This window comes from Mobula birostris, chromosome 14 (assembly GCF_030028105.1).
Source record: "Mobula birostris isolate sMobBir1 chromosome 14, sMobBir1.hap1, whole genome shotgun sequence".
In the NCBI taxonomy this organism is placed as follows: domain Eukaryota; kingdom Metazoa; phylum Chordata; class Chondrichthyes; order Myliobatiformes; family Myliobatidae; genus Mobula; species Mobula birostris.
Window position 1 is genome coordinate 18033250 of NC_092383.1, and position 14642 is coordinate 18047891.

The 14642-nt window shown below is 41.6% G+C and overlaps 1 protein-coding gene across 12 annotated transcripts in view; it reads left to right on the top strand.

The window, feature by feature from the left end:
• The first annotated feature begins 10528 nt into the window (after window positions 1-10528).
• The window catches only part of LOC140209741 (serine/threonine-protein kinase Nek9-like), a 193122-nt gene continuing 189008 nt past the window's right edge, over window positions 10529-14642 (top strand). For 10 of the 12 annotated variants that reach the window (XM_072278145.1, XM_072278148.1, XM_072278147.1 and 7 more), the window contains exon 1: window positions 10540-10618. The gene's annotated coding sequence lies outside the window, so the exon portion shown is untranslated. Of the gene's footprint in view, window positions 10619-14642 lie in introns of all 12 variants that reach the window. The other 2 variants (XM_072278143.1, XM_072278154.1) reach the window with 2 other exon arrangements.

Sequence of the window (14642 nt, forward strand, 5' to 3'; positions counted from 1 at the left end):
CTGGCCTGCTGTGTTCTCCAGCAACTTGTATGTGTGATGCAGAAAGGATGTTGGCCCAAGAGACTGCAGATGCCAGAAACTGGGGCAACGAAGTATCGGCGGGTCGAGCAGCATCTGTGGGAGGAAAGGAAATAAATGCCATTTTTTTCCGATGCAGGATTTCAACCCAAAGCATATAGAATTTATTTCCTCCCACAGACGCAGCTTGATTCACTGAGTTCCTTCAGTAAATTGTTGCGCCAACTTGGAGAACTTGAGATATAAAAAAGAGATTAGATAGGCTGGGCTGCCTTCCCTGTAATGGAGGAGGCTAAGAGGTGACGTTAGGTGCCCACAAAAAAAACATTTCAGTCTTCCCCGACTAGCAGCCTTGGATAAACCAAATAGATCCACAATCTGCTGAGGGCTAGACTGGCAGCATTCAGGTCTGGTGACCAAGGAAATTACAAGACATCTAGGTACGAGCTCTACAAAGCCAACTCGCACGCAAAGTAGCAATTTGGGATGAAGCTTGAATCACTGACAGATGCTCAACAGCGGTTGCTGGGCTTAAATGTTATCACCTCCTACAAAGTAAAACCAAGTGACATATGTGACAACAGGGTTTCACTCCCAGATGAGTTCAATGCTCTTTATGCTCACTTTGACTGACAGAACATGGAGGCACCTTTACAAACTCCTACAACCCCCAATGACCCGGTGATTTCATTCTCTGAGGCTAACGTGAGAGCATCCTTCAGGAGGATGAACCCATGGAAATCATGTGGGCCAGACGGTGTGCCTGGCCAAGTACTGAAGACCTGTGCTAATCAACTGGCAAGAGTGTTCACCGATATCCTTAATATCTCGCTTCAGCAGTCATAAGTACCCATCTGCTTCAAGCTGGCTTCGGTCATACCGTTGCCTAAGAAGACGTTGTGAGGCTATTGTCCATTAGCACTTATATCCACTGCGATGAAGTGGTTTGAAAGGTTAGTGAGGTAACGTTTCAACTCCTGTCTGAGGAGCATCTCGGATCTACTACAGTTCCCTACCATCACAGCAGATACCACTTCACTCAGCCCTGGAATAGACAATAGACAACAGGTGCAGGAGTAGGCCATTCAGCCCTTGGAGACAGCACCACCATTCACTGTGATCATGGCTGATCATCCACAATCAGTACCCTTTTCCTGCCTTCTCCCCATATCCCTTCACGCTGCTATCTTTAAGAGCTCTATATAACTCTTTTTTGAAAGAATCCAGAGAATTGGCCTCCACTGCCTTCTGAGCCAGAGCATTTCACAGAACCACAACCCTCAGTGTGAAAAAGTTTTTCCCCAACTCCATTCTAAATTGTCTACCCCTTATTCTTAAACTATGGCCTCTGGTTCTGGACTCCCCCAACATCGGGAACATGTTTCCTGCCTCTAGCGTGTCCAATCCCTTAATAATCTTATATGTTTCAATCAGATCCCCTCTCATCCTTCTAAACTCCAGTGTATACAACCCAGTCACTCCAATCTTTCAATATATGACAGTCCCGCCATCCCGGGAATTAACCTCGTGAACCTACCGGACAGCGAAGAAGTACACATCAGGATGCTCTTCATTGGCTACAATTCTCCATTCAACACTATCAGCCTCTCAAAGTTAACCGCTAAGCTTGAAGGCCTAGGCCTGAATACATCCCTGTGCAAATGGATCTCAATTTCCTCTTTTGTTAACCCAGTCAGTTTGGATTGGAAACAACATCTCCTCAGCAATCACCATCAGCATAGTTGCACCTTAAGGCTGTGTGACTAGCCCCCTGCTCGATTCGCTTTATACTTACGACAGTGAGGCTACGTGCAGCTCCAATATTAATACTTAAGTTTGCTGATGACACCATTGTCATTGGCCAAATCAATGGTGGTGAGAAATCTGCATATAGGAGGGAGAATGAAAATCTGACTGAGTGGTGTCACAACAACGACCTCTCACTCAACGTCAGCAAAACCAAAGAACTGATTATTGACTACAGGAGGAGGAAGTCGGGGATCCATGAGACAGTTCTCATCAAGGAATCAGAGGTAGAGAGGGTCAGTAATTTTAAATACCTCAGCATTATCATTTCAAATGATCTGTCCTGGATCCAGCACATAAGTATCATTACAAAGAAGGCAGGGCAGCACCTCTACTTTCTAAAAAGTTTGCAAAGATTCAGCATGTCATCTAAAACTTTGACAAACTTCTATAGATGTAAGGTGGAGAGTATATTGACTGGTTACATCACAGCCTGGTATAGACACATCAATGCCCTTGAACGGAAAAGCCCAGTCCATCATAGGTGAAGCCCTGCCCACCATTGAGCAAATCTACAAGGAGGGTTGCTGCAGGAAAATAGCATCCAGCATCAAGGACCCCCACCATCCGGTTCATGCTCTCTTTGCGTTGCTGCCATTAGTAAAGAAGTACAGAAGCTTTCAGATCTCACATCACAGGTTCAGCAACAGTTATTACTCCTCAACTATCAGGCTCCCGACCAGAGTGGATAACTTCACTTACCGCAACTCTGAAGTCCCAATTGGACGATGGACTCACTCTCAAGAGCTCTACTACTCCTGTTCTCAATGTTATTTATTAATTATTTATCTATTATTATTATTATTATCTGTTTTTCTTTTTGTATTTTTGCAATTTGTTGTCTTTTGCACATTGGTTTTTGTCCGTAAGTGTTTGTGTGCAGTTTTTCATTGATTCTATTATGATTAAGAAGATAAGAACATGAATAATAGGAGCAGGAGTAGGCCATGTGGCCCATTCAAGCCTGCTTCACCATTCAATAAGATCATGGCTGACCTGACCATGGACTCACCTCCAACTACCTGCCCTTGCCCCATAACCCTTAATTCCCCTACTATGCAAAAATCTGTCCAACCTCATCTTAAATATACTTACTGAGGTAGACTCCATTGCTTCATTAGGCAGAGAATTCCACATATTCACCACTCTTTGGGAAAAGCAGTTCCTCCTCATATCCGTCCTAAATTTATTCCCTTGAGTCTTGAAGCTAAGTCCTCTAGTTCTAGTTCTTTGTATTTATTGTGATTGCCCACCAGAAAATGAATCTCAGGGTTGTATATGGTGACATATATGTACAATGATAATAAATTTACTTTGAAGCATAGAGAGGGTTCATAGCCAATAACAACGCAAACAACAGGAATTCTGCAGATGCTGGAAATTCAAGCAACACACGTCAAAGTTGCTGGTGAACGCAACAGGCCAGGCAGCATCTCTAGGAAGAGGTACAGTCCCATTCCCATTCTGACATGTCTATCTACGGCCTCCTCTACTGTAAAGATGAAGCCACAGTTAGGTTGGAGGAACAACACCTTGTATTCCGTCTGGGCAGCCTCCAACTTGATGGCATGAACATTGACTTCTCTAACTTCCGCTAATGCCCCACCTACCCCTCGTACCCATCTGTTATTTATTTTTATACACACATTCTTTCTCTCACCCTCCTTTTTCTCCCTCTGTCCCTCTGAATATACCCCTTGCCCATCCTCTGGGTCCCCCCCCCCCGTCTTTCTTCCCGGACCTCCTGTCCCATGTTCCTCTCGTATCCCCTTTTGCCTATCACCTGTCCAGCTCTTGGCTCCATCCCTCCCCCTCCTGTCTTCTCCTATCATTTTGGATCTCCCCCTCCCCCTCCAACTTTCAAATCTCTTACTCACTGTTCCTTCAGTTAGTCCTGACAAAGGGTCTCGGCCTGAAACGTCGACTGTACCTCTTCCTAGAGATGCTGCCTGGCCTGCTGCGTTCACCAGCAACTTTGATGTGTGTTGCTGTTCATAGCCAATTTCTATTTCCCATGGTAGGGGTATTTAAGATAAGATATAGGTGCAGAATTAGGCCATTTGGCCTATCAAGTCTGCTCCACTATTTCATCATGGCTGATCCATTTTCCCTCTCAGTCCCAATCTCCTGTCTTCTCCATGCTCTGACTAGAGCTGGCAGTGAAGGTGGTGAAGGCAAAAACAGGAACAACAGCTACTTAAATGCCTGAAGCATAGAGGGACATGGAATTAACACAGAGATAACCATGATGGTTAGCATAAATGTGATGGGCAGAAGGGCCTATTTCTATACTGTTGAAGTCTATGAACTTCACTTAATCAGAAGACTGACAGCACTTCCAGTTGTATTGCAATTTCTCAATATTAGACCATGGAACATTACAGCATAGTACAAGCCCTTTGGCCCATGATGTTGTGCCAACCTTTTAATCTACTCTAAGATCAATCGGACCCTTCCCTCCAACATAACCTACCAATTTTTTATCATCCATGTACCCCTAATGTATCTGCTTCTACTACCACTCCCTGTGTAAAGAGCTTGCCTCTGACATCCCCCTTATATGTTCTTCCAATCACCTTAAAATATGCCCTCCTTCTATTAGCCTTTCTGCCCTGGGAAAACTCTCTGGTTATCCACTCTATCTATGCTTCTTATCATCTTCTACACCTCTATCACGTCACCTCTCATTCTCCTTCACTCCAAAGAGAAAAGCCCTAGCTCAATCAACCTATCATCTTGTCATGCCCTCTAGTCCAGACGGTATCCTGGTAAATCTCCTCCGTACTCTCTCTAAAGCTTCTATTATGATGATTATTATTATGAGGACATGCAGTCCCCTTTTATTGTCATTCAGTAATGCATGCATTAAGAAATGATAAAAATGTTTTTCCAGAATGATATCATGAAAACACATGAAAAACCGACTTAAAAACTAACAAAAACCACATAATTATAGCATATAGTTACAGCAGTGCAAAGCAATACCGTAATTTGATAAGAACAGACCATGGCACAGTAAAAGACTCAAAGTCTCTCGAAAGTCCCATCATCTCACGCAGACAGTAAACCTCCAACTTGCCGATGCAGCATCCCGGAAGCATCCGACCACAGTCTGACTCCGAGTCCGTCCGATGTCCTACTTCTACATCCTTCCTATAATGACACAACCAGAACTGAACACAATATTCTAAGTATGGTCGAACCATGGTTTTATAGAGCTGCAACATTACCTCACGGTTCTTGAACTCGATCCCCTGATTACGGCCAACACAGCATATGCCTGTTGACTTACAGTGATCTATGGACATGGATCTAAATTGTTATTTACATTGAAATTTAAAATCAATTCTTACAAACAATGATGGAGGCACTAACAGTAGTATATTAAATGATTCAGATATCAGGATTGTCCCCCAGCATCAACTCTAAATCAGACTGGAAGAGTTCCTCTGCTGTTGTGTTCTTACAATCCATTCCTCATCTTATGGCACTTCCCTATGCAACTGCAGGATCTGCACCATCTGTTCTTTTATTCTTTCATTTCCCACCATCCAGGACTCAAACAGAAGCAGCAATTTACTTGCTCATCCTTCCTCTGGGCACATTGCAATCTTCCAGACTCAATATTGAATTCACCATCTTTAGTTAAATCATTCTATTATTCAGAAATATATACATGTATGTGAAATTAAATAAGTAATGCAAAAAAATGGTGTTCATGAGTTCAATGTCCATTCAGAAATTGCATGGCTGAAGGGAAGAAGCTGTTCTTGAATCACTGAGTGTGTGCCTTCAGGCTCCTGTACCTCCTTCCTGATGGTTAACAATGAGAAGGCATGTCCTGGGTGATGGGGGTCCTTAATGCTACCTTTTAGAGACATCACTCCTTGAAGATGTCCTGGATGCTACTGAGGCTAGTGGCCATGATGGAACTGACTGAGTTCACAATTTTCTACAGCTTCTTTCGATCCTGAGCAGTAGCCACCGCCCACCAGACAGTAATGCAGCTTGTTAGAATGCTCTCCATGGTACATCTGTAGAAGTTTGCTAGTGCATTAGGTGACATACCAAATCTCCTCAAACTCCTAATGAAATATAGCCACTGCCATGCTTTCTATGTAGCTACATCATTATGCTGGGTCCCTGGATAGATCCTGAGATGTTGACAGCCAGGAATTTGAAATTGCTCACTCTTTCCACTTCTGATCTCTCTATGAGAACTGGTGTGTGTCCTCTCATCTTACCCTTTCTGAAGTCCACAATCAGTTCTTTGTTCTTACTGACATTGAGTACAAGGTCATTGGACACAACTCAGTTAGCTGATATATCTCACTCCCATATACCCTTTCATCACTCTCTGAAATTCTCCCAACAATAGTGTCACCAGCAAATTTATAGATGGCATTTGAGCTGTGCCTAGCCAGACTGTCATGGGTGTAGAGAAATATTTTTTCTTCTGTTATATGAACTAGCCATATCTGTCAGTTATTCATCTGTGATTTTGACTTATTTTTTCTCTTTCCTTGGTATAGCCTTTTCACTAAGCATGTCTAACAGCCCTACTGTAAGCAATACATAACAAAGACAAAAATAGCATAATCTGCATCTATCTGCTCATTAACCCATCGATCTCACTTTAACAGAGATATTTATTTTGTTCTACCCATCCCTCCGTTCACTCTCTACAACTGAATCCTAAATTTCCCGATGCCGAAGAAGGCTATCTGACCCGAAATATTGACTTAGGTTCTCTATTCACAGATGCTGCCTGACCTGCTGAGTGCTTTTACTGGATAAGTTCCAGGAATGGCGGGCTTGTCATATTAGGAGGGATAAAGGAACAAAAGCTATATTTTCCAGAGTTTAGCGAAATGAGAGGAGATGTCATTGAAACTTCCAAACATTATGTAAACAAAGGAAACGTGCACAGCTGCCTGAGGAATCTATAATCACAATAATGGGTAGATCTTTTAGGACTGAGATGAGGAGAAATTTCTTTGGAATTATCTACCCTGATGCTCAGAAACTGAGTTATGAGTTATTTAAATGTAGGGACAGATAGATTTCTAGTTATTATGGGAATTAAGAAATATAGAGATAGAAAAATAGCCAAGATCTTGATATATGGCATTGTAGGCTCAAAGGACTGAATAGCTTCACTTATAGCTCATTTATCCATTATGAAATTGTTTAATAAAACTGTGGCAAAACATGTCTATCGATCATGTGTTTCCAAAGATGTTTTCCTGCATCATCTGCTCTTACAATGAGTCCATCATTTTGATAACTAACAATGCATTTACCCACTCGTTATGAGAGCAAGGAATTTCAGTAATTAAATTGCAATTAACTGACATGGAATAAGATGAAAATGATATATTAATAAAGTGACTTTGAAGCTGTTGGACTACATCTTAATGAAGGCTATTGGCTCACTGATACTGCTTAGAGGAAAAAACTTGCACAGTGGTTTGGTCCTGCCTGTATGTGAACTCAGCCCCATATGACTGTAGTCCATTCTTCGTATTCACCTGGCTATCAAGCGGAGAAGCTACAAATTAAGCACTAAGTTCCAGCCTTGCTGAGACTTGACATTAAGGAACTGCAATCATGCAAGCACTGAAACCGGTGTTAGAATGTATTGTGTATCTATTTCTCTTAAGGCATATCATTCTCCAAGTATTTATTTGTCTGGCCATAGTGGGCAGATGAGTCAGGAGGTGTGCCTGCTTCACATAACAACATGACACTAACTAGAAAACTCTCTTTGTTGCAGGAATTTCAACCCTCAGCATCAATATAGATGGGTGTCCTGCCTTGCAAGTAACCTAATGCCTCTGTTATTCTTCAGAGCTCTTGTTCTCAGTAATTTTTTATTTGCACAGTTTGTCTCTTACACTCTGGTGTTTGTCTATCTTTGTTTATATATAGTTCAGGAACAGTTTCTTCCCCTCTGCCATCCAATTTCTGAATGGACATTGAACCCATGAACATTACCTCACTACTTTTTTATTTTTATTTTGCACTATTTAATTTACCTATTTTATCTATATTTACTTTAATTAAAAATTTCCCTCTATTATTATCTATTGCATTGTACTGCTGCTGCAATGTTAATACAACATATGCTGGTGATATTAAACCTGATTCTGATTCTGATTCCAATAGTTTTTCGTAAAGATTTTCTTGTAAGCAAGAAAGTGATTCTCAAGGTAACATATACATACTTTGATAACAAGTTTACTTTGAACTTGTGAAGACATTACACTTTGTTTGCAATGCCTTTGAGAGTTATACAACATTCCATGTGATTCTGTGCAATAGTGTGATAATGCAAAGACATTTCAGACTTAGTTGAAGATAAATCAAGAGGCTTAGTAAATGCATGTGGGAAGAGAATCTTTGAATTGGTTAAATACAGCATCCATCAGTCAAGGACCCACACCATCCAGGCCGGGCTCTCTTCTCACTGCTGCCGTCAGGAAGAAGGTACAGAAACCTTAGGTCTCACACCATCAGGTCCAGAAACAGTTATTACCTTTCAACCTTTAGGCTGTGAACCAGTGTGGTTAACTTCACTCACCTCAACACTGAATTGATCTCACAACCTATGTTGATTTCACAATCAAAGATACCATAACTCAGGCTCTTAACATTTATTTATTTGTTTGTTTGTTTGTTTATTTATTTATTTATTATTGTATTTACACAGTTTGTCTTATTTTGCACATTGATTGTTTGTCAGTCTTTGTGCACAGTTGTTCATTGATTCTGTGGTATTTCTTTGTTCTGCCTGCAAGAAAATGAATCTCAGGAATGTATATGTTGACATATACATACCTGCATTGCTTACAAATTTATTTTGAACTTTGAAGTGAAACAAGGCAGATGAAAGTTTGTCTGGAGCACGAGCTGGTGGAATCAAATGGCCCATCCTTGTTCAGCATTATCTGTCTTTGCTTCAGACTTCCAGTATTCATTGTATTCGCCTTCTGTTTTCACTTAACATATACTCAGTGGCCACTTTATTATATACACATGTACATCTGCTCATTAATGCAGATATATAGTCAGCCAATCATGAAGCAGCAATTCATGCATAAAAGCATGCAGACATGGTCAAGAGGTTCATTTGTTGTTCAAACCAAACATTAGAAAGGGGAAAAATGTGATCTGAGTGACTATGACCATAGTATGAAACTCCATTGACCAAAAAAAAATGACAGAAATGCTTTATTCAAAAAGGTGTAAAATACATAGAAAGTATCATATTGGGCAAATTATTGAGAGAATGGAAATAAATGAGCTACAGGAAATATTTACAACCTACAGGGAGAGTGATGCTGAGGCTGATTTCCCCTTTCATTTTAGCAATAGATGACTTTGTCAACAGCTCTCTTCATCAATCAGCATGATCTGTGCAACCATGTCAATCATTTGCAGAAATTGTAAGAATAATAACCTTTTCAGGATAGGAATGATCAGAATTAATATTAATCAGGATCAGAAGAAATTAAGTGTAAATGAATATATCCATCCCATTCAAATGGGAGATTATTGCATATATTGAAAGGTCTTAAAATTAGCTGTGAGAGGATAGACTTATAGCAAACACGCACAAACTGCTGCAGGAACTCAGTAGACCAGGCAGCATCTGTGGAAAAGAGTAAACAGTCTACGTTTCAGGTCAGGTCTCAGCCTGAAATATCAGCTCTTTACTCTTTTGCACAGATGCTGTCTGGCCTGCTGAGTTGCTGAAGCATTTTGTGAGTGTTGCTCGGATTTCCAGCATCTGCAGATCTTCTTGTGTTTGGGCCTTACATCTATATCCGCACAGAGTGCCTGTATATATTCCCCTGATTCAAGGAATCACCTACCATATTCTGCATTACTGTCTAATTTCCCACAAGAAATGAAAATTTAAAAAACTGTAGATGCTGGAAATCTAAAAATTAAAAAAAAAACAAAAATGCTGAAACCATTCAGCAGCTCTGATGGCAACTGTGGAAAAAAAAGTTAATAGGTCCAGGACACTTTGATGGGACTTTCCCAGGTCTAACAAAGGATTTTTGAACTGAGAGGTTAACAGTTTCCCTTTTCACGGATCCTACTCGGACTGCTAAGTGTTTGCAACCTTTTTTTATTTTGTTCACATAAAAAGTGTTATTCAATTTTGGATTTTGAGGTCAATCGATGCAGTGACCACAATTACCAGAGCCTGAACTCTCGTCATTTTTATTACATCAAATGCTTCCCAAGTACCTCCGCTGCCCATTCCTATCTCGATAGCAGGCTTTTGTGAGTACGACCTGTTTCTCTCTTAAGATTTGGATTCTCACTGTTTCCTATAAAATCTCGCTCTTGCCGAAGACAGCAATAATAGGTGTTTGCATTTTTGGAGAGTTTCGGGAAGAATTGGAAAACATTCTGAAGCGTTCCTGGATGTGTTACAAGCTGCTAATCAGCTGATTGGGAAAATTCCATGCTCATGTGGAATTTCGACCAGGGGAAGGGAAAACTTTGTTCCACCCTGCACCAAGTGAACAGAAAAACTTCTGTTGTTACTGATTAATTTAATTCCTCCTTCTCCAGCACTCCCTCCGAACGTCACCGTCCCCGTTGTGATGGACGGCGGCGTTTGGACTCGGCGGTTTCCCTTAGCAACCGAGGACGCTTTCCGTACTGCGCGTGCGCGTGCTCTACTTCGCCTCCCTGGACCGGCTTGTGTGGGAAGAAAGCTGAATTCACTTGAAGTTGTAACGTGGATCCAATGAGGGGCGTTGAAGAGAATGCGGTGAGTGATGTGTACTTGTTGTTTTCAGGAGGGTCTAATACTGGCAGTTGGATTGAGTTAATGTAGGTGGCACTGGGTCTGGAGCGGTGAGACGGGTGAGTGTTAAAATGCGTGGAACATGGTTCAGCCATATCCAACAATTCGAATTTAAAGAAGTTCACCACATAATAAGCAAGGGAATCAAAAGTTTTTTTTTAAATCAGCGCAAGATAACGCAGTTGTTAGAACATACTATGAATGTAAAACAACTTCCCTCTTACCACCTCACCCACAAACAAAGGGGCAGACAACCAGACTGTACCCTCAGTGATGACTTTAGTAGTGGCTGCTGAGTGCATGTTCATGGTCTTCAGCTGCTGTAATTCGTCGACTTCAAGGCTCGACGTTTTGTGCGTTCAGAGAGGCTCTTCTGCACACCACTGTTGTAAAACTTGGTTATTTGAGTTACTGTCGCCTTCCTGTCAGCTTGAACCAGTCTGGCTGTTCGCCTCTGACCTCATTAAAATGGTGGCTTTGCCAACAGAACTGCTGCTCATTGGATTTTTTTTTTTGTTGTTGTTTTCACACCATTCTGTGTAAGCTCAAGAGACTTGTGTGTGAAAATCCCAGGAGATCAGCAGTTTCTGAGATACTCAATCCACCCAGTCTGGCAGCAACAGTCATTACACAGTCAAGTCACTTAGAGCACATTTCATCCCCATTTTGATGTTTCGGCTGAACAACAATTAAAATCCTTCTTCTTCTATGCTAATGAAACTTGCACCTATCAGGAAAGTGCATTACTACCACCTAGTGTAATGGAGTATGACAGGGGCCATGACAGGGATCAGTTCCTGCTCCACAAACCTGTTTTAATTAAAAAGTTCTCCAGTGCCCTACATGACTCGGGTGCCAGAATATCCTGCAACCTGGGCACTCCAGATCTTCCCTGTAATTGCCTAAACAGCTTCTTATGTTCCAATGAATATCGGTGGCATACCATGATCACATGTTCCACTGTCTCTGGGACCTTACGAAAAAAAATTATACCACCCATTCCCATGCTTACCAACAGGTGCCAAATTAGAGCGCAAACACTTATGTCCAAACCTTAGTCTTGCCAACCATATATCTTCCCTCCTATTGCTTCCCAAAAGGCACCTCCCATGAACTGATGGTAACAAATTGTAATAGAACCTCACTATCCCACAAATTTCTGCCATTTCCCAATCTCAGTCAACTTAATACAAGATTTGTCTTCATACTTCCCCTTTTAATATGTACCTTCAACTTAGTAAGTGCCTGTTTTGCTATAACATCTGCCTTTTCATTACCCAACCTGTGCAAGTACCCAACAAAACTGTACTACTATTTCTGAACTCTCCAGAACATATAAATTATAGCACACTTCCATCAACAGATCAGGTCTCCTTGAACACTTTGATTCCAAACCGTGCAATATCAAGGCAGAATCTGAGCAGATCACAAATCCATATGGCTTAACTTGTTCAACCCATTGCAGACTGATGATAGTGCCCATAAATTCTGCTGTATTGACTGTCAACCTTTTCCCCACCTCAAAGGGGGATAAAAACTGAGCCTCTTGACTCTGTCAGCATGCTTTTAAGCATTGAGTTGCTGCCACATGATTGGCTGATTAAATATTTGCATGAATGAATGTAAATCTAATAAAGTGGTCCCTGAGTGTTTGTTAAATGAAAACAAGACAAATACAGTGAACTCTGGAAGTCCTCAGATACTGATCAGTTTATTGGCATAAGCATCAGGGTGAAATGAAATTCCTTGCTTGTGTGAGTAAACAATGTACATGGCAAAAAATAAATATAACAATAAATATAATAATGAATGCAAAACAATGGAATGGTGCAAAGTATAGTGCAAAAACAAATACTAAAGTGAGAATAAAGAGGAGACTGAATTAAGAGTTTGAGATCGTGGCAGCACTACCTGGAAGAGGATGTGAAAGAGGTGATTGGTTCAGAGGTCAGATTGCTGTGGGAAAGAAGCTATTCTTTCATCTGCTAGCCCAGCTCCTGGATCTTCTCTAAGAAAGTAGAAGAGAGAAAATGGAATGGACAAGCATCCTTGATGAGATTGCTTGGTTTCCTGATGCACAGTGAAGCTGGATTGGATGGGAAGATGTAATGGACTGGGAGGTGTTTACCACTCTTTGGAGGCTCCAGCAGTTGAGGGCAGAGCAGTTACCACAGTAAGCTGAGATGCATTGTGTCAGGTTCCTTTATATAGTGCATCTATAAAAATTTGAAGGAATTCTCAAGGACAAGCTGAATCTTCTGGGAAGCCTGGAAAGTATGATGCTGATGTGATTATCACATCAAATGGAGATATCAAGAGAGGTTGCTAGTGGACATGGATGCCCAGGAACTCAAGGTACCACATGTCTTAGCAGCTCTGCTGATGAAGGCAGAATTGTGCTCACCCCCACCTCCTTCCGTCTACAACCAGTTCTTTTACCTTGCCGTTGTTCTGGCAACATGATCAACAGGTCGGGCAGCATTTGTAGAGAGAGAGAAGCAGTTAACATTTCAGATTAATGACCTTTATACATTTAAGAGCAATATGAAACATTGGAATTTTAGTTTGTATGTTCTTGGCAATAGGGAAAAAGGAGCTGTTCCTTCTCTCCTAAAAGATAGGCTCCAGAGAAGGTTTGTGAGAATGATCCCAGGAATGAAAGGATTAACATATGAGGAGTGTTTGATATCCCTGGGGCTGTACTCACTGGTGTTTAGAAGAATGAGCGGGGGTTGGGTCTCATTGAAACCTTTTGAATATTGAAAGGACTCGATAAAGTGAGTGTTTTATTTAGTGAGGGAGTCTAGAACCAGAGGCATAGCCTCAGAATACCAGTATGTCCCTTTAAAAAGTGAGGAGGAATGTCTTTAGCCAGAGGGTGGTGAATCTGTGGAATTCATTGCCACAATGGCTGTGGCGGCTAAGTCACTGGGTATATTTAAAGTGGAGATTGATAGATTCTTGATTTGTAAGGGGTTCAAAGGTTTTGGGGAGAAGGCAGGGGGATGAGGTTAAGAGGGATAATGGCCTAATTCTGCTTCTATGTCTTATGGTCATCATAATCTTCTTAAATTGGTGCAAGGCCAATGTCTTAGCAAATCAGTTGATTTCCAGTCCAGCACAATGATGCATTCATGAAGAAGACACACTTCATTAGGAGTTTGAATATATTTGATAGGTCACTAAAGACTCTTGCAGATTTCCACAGATGAACAGCGGGGAGAGCAATATGATTAGTTGCATCACCGCCAATGCATAGGATTAAAAAAGTGCGGCAGAGGATCGTAGACTTAGCCAACTCCGTCACAGACACAACCCTCCCCACCATTGAGGTCATCTTCAAGTGCCTCAAGAAGGCAGCTTCCATCAGTAACGACTTTCACCATCTGGGATATGCCCTCTTCTCATTACTACTATAGGGGAGGAGGCCGAGGAGCCTGAGCTACATGTTTTAGGAACAGCTTCCTCCCATAGAAACCATAGAAACTACAGCACAGGAACAGGCCTTTTGGCCCTTCTTGGCTGTGCCGAACCATTTTCTGCCTAGTCCCACTGACCTGCACACGGACCATATCCCTCCATCCACCTCCCATCCATGTATCTGTCCAACTTATTCTTAAATGTTACAAAAGAACCCGCATTTACCACCTCGTCTGGCAGCTCATTCCATACTCCCACCACTCTCTGTGTGAAGAAGCCCCCCATAATGTTCCCTTTAAACTTTCCCCCCCTCACCCTTAACCCATGTCCTCTGGTTTTTTTCTCCCCTTGTCTCAGTGGAAAAAGCCTGCTTGCATTCACTCTATCTATACCCATCATAATTTTATATACCTCTATCAAATCTCCCCTCATTCTTCTACGTTCCAGGGAATAAAGTCCTAACCTATTCAACCTTTCTCTGTAACTGAGTTTCTCAAATCCCGGCAACATCCTTGTAAACCTTCTCTGTACTCTTTCAACCTTATTTATATCCTTCCTGTAATTTGGT